General features: G+C 35.9%; 1 long non-coding RNA gene across 1 annotated transcript; it reads left to right on the forward strand.

Moving 5' to 3' along the window:
• The first annotated feature begins 6,273 nt into the window (after positions 1–6,273).
• Positions 6,274–7,622, forward strand: LOC138139332 (uncharacterized). Its single transcript, XR_011162272.1, has 3 exons — positions 6,274–6,640; positions 7,287–7,378; positions 7,480–7,622. It is a non-coding gene; the product is annotated as an uncharacterized lncRNA (long non-coding RNA).
• The last annotated feature ends 4,011 nt before the right edge of the window (positions 7,623–11,633 follow it).

The following is an 11,633-nucleotide window of genomic DNA, read 5'->3' on the forward strand; positions in this document are numbered from 1 at the left end:
TTTATACCGGGATCAGTTTTAAAAAACACCGGTCAATGCAGGAATGTAATCACGTAACCAAGGTAACGAAAATAAAAACTTGACAGTTTAACAAAATGGTCAAGTTATTTGAAGAAGAAATACACATAATGCAGTTATTCTATGCCAATCAGAGCATTAGAAATGTGCGTGACATTTCCAATGCAACACATAATAGATCAATTCCATCAATCGGAACAATTTTTAACATTATTTCAAAATCTCTGGTGTTCGGAATAGTTGGTTGCATAGCAACTCACAATGCATTGATCTGTGTTTTTTAAAATTGAACATAGGGAATAAGTATGGACTATGTTCAGAGTTAAAAAAATGTCCCGGTATGTTTCATTGTCATAATTCACTTATTTATTGTCATAATCGATTTCTTCATTGTCAGCAGCTACGTAAATGAAATCAGACAACCCAACATAACCTTATCTCATCAGTCAAACAGTCATCATATTCTATAATCTTCAACATTACAAGCGGGAAATTAAAATTTTACAAATGACTGGTCAAATACGTCAAATCATTGACAATTATTGACCGGTCAAATGGGTCATTGACTAAGTCAATTATACCGGACCTCACAACACTACATTTAACACTGAAATTTACTTTCAATACCAACCCCAAATTCAATAATCACTAGAAACGATGCTATAAAATTGATCTTTGTGAAACTGTTTTCGGTGTCACAAAATGCTCATTGTGACACCGAAGTAGAAAATAGTAGTTTATTTAATGAATTCGTGTGTAAATTGGGCCTTTTTTGGCACTAGTGGGCCATTTTAAAACGCGAGTGAAACGAGCGTTTTAAAGGCCCACGAGTGCCAAAAAAGGTCCAATTTACACACGAACGAGTTGAATACAACGTTTTTTTGTTCGACGAGCCCCTTAAAGGCCCCAAATCGCTTAAAATCTTTAAAATTTGCTTGACGTTTCGGTCTGACAAGTTGTGACATTTATCAAAATCCGTTCACAGAGGAGAAAATTTTCAAATTCTGACAGTGTCGAAAAAAAAACGTAATTTGTACATGCCTTTTTAAAATGTTGAATCACTTAAAATTTATATCAAAAAATTGATCGTCAATAAAAAATGCTGTAAGGAAAAACTCGTCCGTGAAAGACGTCTGGTTTGCAAGAAAAAAGAAAAAACTGTGTTAAACGTGGCTGCAGATGCAAAAACTTAGACTGATATAGTTCATTTTTCTGACTCTGAAGGCCCGACTAATAAAACTATAATATTTAGTGAAAATTATAATTTTCCTGGAGTTATTGGCTGCATTGACGGAACCTTTGTGAGTATTGTTCCGCCCCCAGCAAATCATCCTTTATATCTTGGAAATCTGTTCATTAATAGAAATAATTTTCATGCATTAAATGTTCTAATAGTGTACCTATATTTTTCAAATGACGTCAAAGTCAACTTTTAAAATTCGCACGCTGGCGTCGAGCAATTGCGTTGGTTATTGTACTGAGTGAAGTTAGGTACGAATAATATTAATCAACATAAAATTAAAGACTAATTGTTATGTTTTAATCCAAGACATTTTCGTAACGATATGTCTTATAAAATACAGTTATTTGCTAAAATCGTTAAACTGTCGATATTACTCTCCGAATGGTTGTCGCTAAATAGCGATATCGTTATTTTCTCTACATTTTACAAAATAGACTTCTTAATCTGCATTTACTAAGAACGCTCCCTGTAGATGAAGGAATGAATATTCGTTCGGAGTTTCTATAGTTTGTCCAGCGAGAGATTAGTTGACATAAAAATCACTAAATTCTACGTAGAGAAAGTAGTACCTAGCGCACGTAAAAATTTGAAATATATCCTTCAAGCAGTAACATTTTTGCCCTGAAATTATGCCCTAATTAGTGCATTTTGTACTGTTGGGTTAATTTAATAAAATTTAAAATCTCCCAATCTCTCGCTGGAGGAAGTTTACCTGATTTGACAAGAATTATGAATTAGACAAAAATGACCCTTAGGGTGAAATATTTTTAAGGTAAAATTACAATGAAACGGTCGGTGCCACCAGCTTCATCTGGTGTCCCTTAGGTTTTTTTTTTTTTTTTTTTTTTTAAATTGCCATTCCCGTTTTTTGCCATACGGCTTTTACGGTACCTTTCGGTCGGCCGTTTTTCCAATTCATGTTCCTTGTTCCTTTGCCTATCGGTGATGCGACGGGGCTCCGGGGCACTTTCCCCGGCCACCCACGCCCATTCCACCTCACATTCACAGACATACACAACAACATTTATACACCCATGGGCACCCTTCCCGACGGGACTCGAACCCGTGCTGACCTCGCGGTGGTGGCCGAAAGAGTGTTGATTCTTCCTTCCACCACCCTACCGTCAGCCCCTGATAGACATACACACACATCCATGGCCGGGCGGAGGTTCCTTCCTTTGAAAAAATCCTCCCCCTTCGGTGGGATTCGAACCCACTAGCATCGGGACCGCGACCTCGGAGTACTTTCTCCGACAGCCATGCGGCCACCGAGCCACCTGGTGTCCCTTAGGTGAATAATTGCACATTATCGGTTTATTAATTATATAAAACAAACGCGCACTATCGCCGAATTTTGGTCACCCTCTTAGCACAAACGCAGGTAACATATTTGACGTTTATCTTTCTAACCTTACAAACACTTATACAGCGTGTTATTGAAATGCGTTATGAAAATTTAAATGGTGATAGAACTCAGTCCAATCAATAGGGAGTTTTACCTTGCAAAAGGTACAGAAAAGTTTATACTTGGCAGGTATCTTCTATCAGGCATATTATTAATACTGTTTAGTTTGCGACCTTGGGGGGTTGCCGCTCGCCACGCCATACTGGAGAATAGGGGTGCAAAATCACATTTTTGCGATTATTTCATTATCCGTACGAGATACCTCTATCTAAGTTATTATAGATTTTTGGTTCTTTATGTTTTTTTTGTCAGATCAATAGTTTCGTAATTACAGCGTGTAGAAATCAAGAATTTCTTTTATTTTTGTACTTTTTATTCTTTTCCACACCACCACAGAGGTAGAGCAATAGGGTGCGTTTTTTTTGACGTGGTGTCCCCAGTGGGCATAGTTCACGATGCAGTAGAAGTTTACTGTTTTACTCTTTTTGATCTCTTTGTAACGTAGACGGACCCGAATGATCTGGATCGAACGGTATTGATCTAACAAAAAAACCTAAAGAACAAAAAATGTAGAGAATTGTACGCTCTACATTTTCTATAATAACTTAGATAGACGTATCTCGCACGGATAATGAAATAATCGCAGAAATGTGATTTCCCACCCCTATTCTCCAGTATGGCGGGGCGAGCGGCAACCCCCCAAGGTCGCAAACTCAACAATATTAATAATATGCCTGATAGAAGATTCCTGCCAAGTATAAACTTTTCTGTACCTTTTGCAAGGTGGAGCCATTTGTATGTCTCCATTGACTGGACTATCATCAAAACAAATTACTTTTCTATTTATCATTTTTTCGAAAACTCAAATTTATGTTCGAATTTATTTTCACCGTATTCCGTGTCATCAAGTCGTTTATGGATGGGACGGTAAAAGAACAACGGCTTCGTACGAAAAACGTTAACGCAAAAAAAGTAAATAGAGCAAAAACCCAAGGGGATAGGTCTTGCAAAAACTTACTGACACAATTTAGTCACGTCCTTCACCTGCATGCGGCCGTGTTTACAATTTATTAGAAACTGAATTTCCCCTAATTATCGTTAAAAATACTGCAGTACACTAATCCGGAGTTAACAGACATGGTGCTCATCTACGGGGAAGCTTTATCAAATCTGATGCAACCAGGCGTTTGTATGTAGGTAGGTACATGAAGATGAAGAGATTTCCCGGTCGCCAAGTTCCTTGTCCACGTAGGTATAGTGGAACCAGAAATATAGTGTTTTTATGAGGGATGGAGTACATTAACTTGAGAGGGTCAGTTATGGCAGGGCAATAATCTTCTGGCACTCGTCGCGCGACTGGGCTCTACCTACCTTTGTCTTCGATGGTCCATTTTCAGACGGCTCAAAAACATCTGTCATAGAAGATTTATAACTCTCTTCAAGTTGGTAATAAAAGTGACCCCAAAATTGTAAAAAAAATTATCGACCAGAGTCCATAAAAACACTATATTTCTGGTTCCACTTTACCTTTGTGAATGCTGTCCAGCATTTAAGGGATTATGGAATGTTAGTTGCCGACGACTTGCATTAAGAATTGACGTTTGCAGTTTTACAATTTCGAGAACCCTGCACGAACAGGGACTACATCCTTATCATGTTCAACGCGTCCAACACTTAAAATCAGAAGATCCACCGGTCGCAAATGAGTTCCTCCACGCGGCCAAATTTTTGCAGGTCTCTACCTTTTTGACCCTTATCGGCAAACGAATTCCTCCAAGTACCTGTAATTGGATTAGACACTGGCGGTCCACCCGGACTGACCATTAATTAATCAACAAGCACAACACCTACAACAAATGCCAGTGAATCTTTTCATTCTCATTTTAAGAGTAAATTTTACAGTAGCCATCCCTCTATATTTACATATATTTGTTGATGTTCTCTTGAGGCTTCAAACGTTCATTTATAGCAAAATAAAAAAAATAGGAAAAAATTAAGAAAAGACGTAAATCAACAGAAAGAACGTTTAGAAAATTTGATTAGTAAATACAACAATACTGTGTTTTCAATTTGGTTGTAGGTCGTAAAATTTTATGGTACTTTAAGTTAAGATCTTGCGGGGCTTAGGTATAAATCCTAGTTTACCACTAGCAGGTAATATTTTAAGCAGGGTTGTATTGTACATTTTGTATACAGTGAGTTTTTTTTAAGACTGGCCATAGGGTTTTACATGCTAATTTTTCCGTCTTTTCCCATTTCGTGCGTTTTTGGGTTCCTATCTGTTTTAGTGCCGTTTCGGGCGCCAAGAAATTGGGTAGTGCCAGTTCGTGCCTCGTCCTTTATAGGGCTTTCTCCGCAATGGTACAATGTACTAAAAGGGTCCAATTTATATCTGTACCTGAACAGCTACTGGCTGAGGGAAAAGTTATTATAAAATCTCTTCACGTCTAATGTGTAAAGTGAAAAACACATTTATTTTGGACTTAAATGCACTCAGATAGGTAGTTGTAAAATAAGTAGAAGTATGTCATAAAGCCATTATAAGGGTAAGTGTACCTTATTCTATGCTAAATCTATAGTCAAGTGAACGAAATCAATCCCAACTTGAAGAGTTTTGGATAACATTATTTGACAACGAAACATAGTAAATACGAGTATGTGGGTAGGTATTTTTTTTTCACCCCATAGTAGGCGTTGAAGTGCCAATTGTGAACGCACTGTACCTACTGGTTACGAATCACGGATCAGCTGTTTGAATCTTTCGTTTTACACGAGTGATGCGTTCACAATCGATTGTTCAAGGCATACTACAAGTTGAAATTTAAAAAAACACCTAATATAATGTTTTTGATTAAAAATATTGGGTGGGTATTCCGTACGTGACCGTATCCCGCCTTGTCAGCGGACTAACGCACGAAACGGCACTCGCCGCAGGTAAAGACTTGGGACGACGCCCGAATCGGGAATATTTTCAGTAACGCACGAAATGGGAACGCAGGAAACGGCACTATACTTGGGCCAACCAACTGAAATAGTAATAAAAAAAGGGGATGTGGCCTAGTTGCGTAGAACGATATACGCCGAAGCCTGTTTCACAATGGAGCAGGTTCTTTGCCATTTGTCATTCTTGTAAGTCTTGAAAAAAAACTATTTTGTAATACAAATCGAAAATTGCCAAGGAAAACAAACAAACATAAACACATCGTCAAACTCCCGAAGTGAGGTTAAAACGAATGAGATGTCGGATGCCGTCAAGTAATTTTTGTGGATGTACATCAGGCTTTCGAAAATCTGCGCACGTTTTGAATAAGCCAATTGGAAGCTGCTATTTAAAATACGCGGGCACTAGGGGGCGGTTTTATTATTATATCTGTTGGTTGGCCCAAGTATAATTCAATTTTTCAACCCCCTGTTAACTTTTGTTCTGATGAAAATATTCAAACCATTTTTGGAACAAAGTTGGAAGATTTTTCAAACTATCGGAGAGATTACAATTCAATATCCCAAACTGTCGAAAAAGTTGTGAAAAAAATATTTTTTAGCGCGCCGAAAGCGTCCAAAAGTGGAAATCGTCAGGTGCTGGTTGAGCTAAGGTAACTACATCAACACACTACGTATAAAGGTACCGCCATCAGTGATTTTTTATGCCTGTCCTTGTCGCACAATCCACTCAAACTGGGGATAAAAAAAACACCATCTAAAAATGATTTGACGTAATTTGACAAAAACTAGTGTCATTATTCTGCTGCATATTTAATAATCCTAGTTCAAGATTCATCTAACTTATTATTTCGTTACAGTTTTCGTTTGTGTTTAAGTATTGTCATTTATTTCTTTGTTCTCGTTACATCTTTTAACTTGGTTCAGTTACTTGCGTTTATTTTAATACTTTAACATGGTCAGTAACAAGTGTTGTGTTAGCGGCTGTTCAAGTTCTAAAAAAAATGGATTTAAATTCTTTTATGTTTCAAACGGTAAGACACCCGTTACATATACTTAAAGTCCATTCATTTTGTATTGAACTTTTCAAGGTCAAATAATTTTATTTTTTGGCTTTGTACTATGGCGGACAATAAATTTAGGCCGGCCTGTCATTGAGTTGACATCAAAATGTGAAGCTGGCATTATGTTCAACTAACCCCATTTTCGCTTTTTGTCATTCTTGTCATCGTGACAGCGATAATCAAAATTAAAATTGGGAAAAGAAGCATGCACCAGAGAGAAGTGCTACTACAAATCAGTTATGCTAGTGCGTCATGATCTGTAAGTTACGAAAAAGGCAAAGGAAACGCCAAACAGCTTGAAAACCTTCAGTTTGAGAAACTGACACATCAGTCATAATGACAATAAATGGTCGCTTGCATTGACTTTTTTGAAATGTCAGAAATTTGCCGGCCTAAATTTATTGTCCGCCATAGTAATTATGTTTTGTAAATAGTGACATGCAGGTAAACACCGTAAACGTTGAATTGAGCATTGCTAAATCACATTATGTTGGTTATATGCATGTCACTATTTACAAAACATAATTACAGTGCCAAAATTTAAATTATTTGACCTTGAAAAGTTCAATACAAAATGAATGGACTTTATATACAGTAACAAGCAATTTAATATTAGGAGTCAAAAACAGAGTACGGAGGGAACAGTGGCTAAAATAATTTAGACTGTCTGTGAGTTCGTGCTCCAACCGTGAACTACAAATCTGCTGTGTAAGTATCTACATACATAATAAAGTAAAGATTTAGTTTTTCTTATGTTAGGTGATATAGGTATGTGGCTATAGTATACTTAATATTATTTTAATTTGCAGAAACATTTTAGTAAAGATGACTTCTTTTGGGCTGAAGATTTTCAGCGATTGAAACCTGAAAGATCCGCAAAATGTGACAGTAAAAATATGGGAATGAGAAGAGTAGTATTGTATTTTTAAACGATTAAAAATTTGGTAACTTGTTTGGGTTTTATTAGTGGTGTTTTTGTAAATTTTAATTAAAAAGATATCTGCAACCAGTAAAACATTTCAGTTAAAAAATTTTGATTAATAATGGGCGACATAACCTAACATATTTTTGACATTGTAGTAATGCCATTATTTAATTTAAAAAATCCCCAAAACTATTGTCTTCCTTATTTCACTTGTGCAATTTGCATTTGATATCTTTATCTTACAATCCACTCTCGCGAGGAATGGAATGGCGGTACCTCTATACGTAGTGTGTTGATCTAGTACCTTAGGTTGAGCCGACAATGGCGCTACTCTGGCGGCCGCTCGACGTACTATTATTTCGGCGCCCTGAAAATATTTTTTTCACAACTTTTTCGACTGTTTAGAATATTGAATTGTAATCTAACCGATAGTTTAAAAAATCTTCCAACTTTGTTCCAAAAATGGTTTGAATATTTTCATCAGAACAAAAGTTAACAGAGGGTTGAAAAATTAGCATGTAAAACCCTATGGCCAGTCTTAAAAAAAACTCACTGTATTTGCATTGTACGGCAAACGGCACGCGCCGCTTCCCAACCTTTTCAAATCCAACCATTGTGCCCGTTAATCGCTCATAATATGCAATAAAATTTTACGACCTACAACCAAATTGTGAATACAATAATGTTGTTGACATTTTTAGTTATGTGAAAGCAGTTTCGTATTATAATACAATTTAATTTGTATATTTTAATAAACATGTTTAAAAATTTTGTACTAAGTGTTTCATTTTGAGAAAGAATAAATACTTTAAAGAGTACTAAAGTCCATTCACATTGGATTTTCCTAGTCAAGGTCAAATAATTCAATATTATGGCGGTGTGATTTTTAGTTCAAAAATGCTTTAGCTGTGTATGTCACCAATACGGGCTGATAAAGTAACCAAGTCATTCGTAGACTGTAGAGGTTATGTTATTCGCTGTCAGCAAAGAAACAGTCATTTTTCAAATATTGTTATAATCTGTTTCAAAATCAAAAATCCACCACCTGTTGAATTATGTTGGCAGAAAAAAAGAAATCCCTAGAATAAGTTTCATTTTTTGGGTTGGCCCAACCTCCCGCCAAAATTTGACATTGAACTGTTGTTTATTTACGTAACACAAAATAATTATTATGTGCAAAAAGGTGGCAGCTACCGTATCATAACTTTTGAGTGAAATAATAAAGTGAGAATAAAAAAACGATGAATTACAACCTAAACAACTGTCAACAGTTTTGTTTCATAACCCCACTTTTTTCTGACACTTGCAAACACACTAAAAACAAAAGTTGGCGACGTTGTCGGTTGTATTTTCGAGGTAGAATGCAGTGTTGGTGGATTTTTGATTTTGAAACAGATTATATTAACATTTTTAGAGGATAACCTGTGCGATTCCATTTACACATTGTTATGATTTAGCGATCGTTATTTTAACGATCGATTTTTTAAAATGATTTTGAAAGAGCTTGCTGATTTCTTAAAGCAAGTTGATGATCTCTACAAGTATATATTTGCTAAATTAACTTGATTTTTTTAAATTTTGATTCGGAAGTGATTTTCTAATTTTTAAAAAAATATTTAAAACAACCAATTTTCAATGTAACGATCGATATTATAACTATTTGGAAACAGAATCGCACTGAACAATAGGTAATAATACATCCATTTTGTTATCATTTGCACTAAAAATAGTGTCAGTTGTTAATCGGTATGATAGGATTAGGAACATACAATAGGTATAAAAAAAAATACCTAACTCCTACCTACTGGTGTTGTATTTTTCTGCTTGGGTTGTTGATTAAGTGAAAAAACCCTTAATGACTACATTTACCTACTTACCTAACCTTCTGCGACTAACATGATGAGTGATGAGGAGCAAGAATAAGTTATAGAAAATGAACCCAATAGGAAATTGTGTGAAGTTTCTTTCATTGGAAGCGATGGAAGTAAGGAATGCATCTAAATGATGGAACAAATTTGGCAATAAAATTTCAGTTATTCAGAGACACTTCCACGTTTTGATTGTGGTTGTAACGTTTCAAGAATGTATTGTTACAATTGCATACCACAAAAGAAAGGTGTATTTTGATTCTTAATGATTTTTTTCTATTTTAAGTTTTTTTGGTGTACATATTACCTTTAAAATAACGTTGTATTGTTAAAACTGCTCAATAAAGGTCGTAAATAGATTATAATCATGTTAATACATACAATACATTAAATATTAAAGGATTCTAACTAATTAATTTTCGAACTGAAGCTATTTTTTCTTGAGTCCGTATTAGCTTGCGGGTTTCGTCACATTACGTCAGTTGTGGAAGGTTAACGCAATTTTAAAATTAACCTTTTGTCTTTTCGCCATGGTAAAATCACCCAGGAATAGAATTTTATTAAAAAACCTGTGACTTTATTTCACACGTCAAACTAACATTCAAAATTAAAGACGTCAAATCGCTCTCAATCGCTCTATCACGAGTAAAACACGATAATGTAAAAATTACTAGGAAAGGAGGCGCAGGCTTGCAACGTGACGACAATTTGGCAGGGAAAATCCAACGTGAATGGACTTTATTTAAAAAAAAAGCGGGCAAAAAAAGTGGGACATCAAATTTCTGTCAGTTTTGAGAAATTCGATGTAGTTCAAGCTTTATTGTCTTTTTTTTTGACACTATTCCAGCTGAGAGTTTAAAAATGCCATTTCCCTGCTTTTTTGATGTCACAAGAAAAACTTCAAAGTGATTTTTAATAATTGTCATTTATTAATGACACTAATGCTTGGTTTACATCATTTTTTTAGAAATGTCTAAAAAATGTTGGCCAAGATTCTGTGTCCGGAATAGTACATACCTACCAGGGTGAATATCAGGTCAGGTAGCGAAATGTAGAGGATTATCAGGGACGGGCAAATTATACGGGAAAGCAGGTACTATTGCGGGCAAAAAAAGTGGGACATCAACGTCATTGTCTTGACTTTTATGTGAAATAACCCTTATCTGATTCTAACCCTACTTTGAACTGATTGACGTTGTCATTAAGTATTGTAGGTTGTAGGGAATGATTGTAAGTAAGCACGTAGTGAATATTTATTTAATGCAAAGTTCCAATCAAAATCTACCTTTCCCAAAAGAAGAGGGCATTTGGAAAAGGAAAATAGGAGTATAAAATAAATTATCGAGTCAAAAGTTGGGTTATATTCAATAAGACCAGTTCACACCTATTTGTCAGTTAAATGTCATTTGTGGCCAAGATTCCGTGTCCGGAATAGTACTTGCATTTGGAGGAACTCGTTTGGGCCGGATCCACCACGTACAATTGCATTTTGTCAATGGCTTCTTCAATAGGTCGTAATTGACCAGTTTTATCGCCAGCTCGTTCACCGGACTTAAACCCTTGTGCCTTTTTTTATGGGCCCATTTAAAATAGATTGTGAATGAGACTCCAGTTGACACCGAGGCAATTCGATAAAATTCTGACATGTTGATGAGAACTCGAGGTTCTGTGGCTCGAAGGGCACACAAGAGCGTGCATCGATTACGGAGGGCGTCATTTCGAACATTTAATTTAAAGGTTAGTGCCCTTGATCAAGTGTGGTGCGTAACTTCAATGTCACTCTCATTTACTATGGCGGCCAAAAAATTTCGTCCGTTATTTTTCCGTCATTTCAAAATAGTAGTTTATTTGACGAGTTTGTGTGTAAATTGGGCCTTTTTTGGCACTCGTGGGCCTTTAAAACGCTCGTTTCACTCGCGTTTTAAAATGGCCCACGCGTGCCAAAAAAGGCCCAATTTACACACGAACGGGTTGAATACAACGTTTTTTTGTTCGACGAGCCCCTTAAAGGCTCCAAATCGCTTAAAACCTTTAAAATTAGCTTGACGTTTCGTTTTGACAAGTTGTGACATTTATCAAAATCCGTTCACATAGGAGAAAATTCTCAAATTCTGACAGTGTCGAACAAAAAAAATCGGTGTAGTCCATTCCTTATTGTCATTATGATTGA

The sequence above is a fragment of the Tenebrio molitor genome, chromosome 9, assembly GCF_963966145.1.
Source record: "Tenebrio molitor chromosome 9, icTenMoli1.1, whole genome shotgun sequence".
NCBI classification, from domain to species: Eukaryota; Metazoa; Arthropoda; class Insecta; order Coleoptera; family Tenebrionidae; genus Tenebrio; species Tenebrio molitor.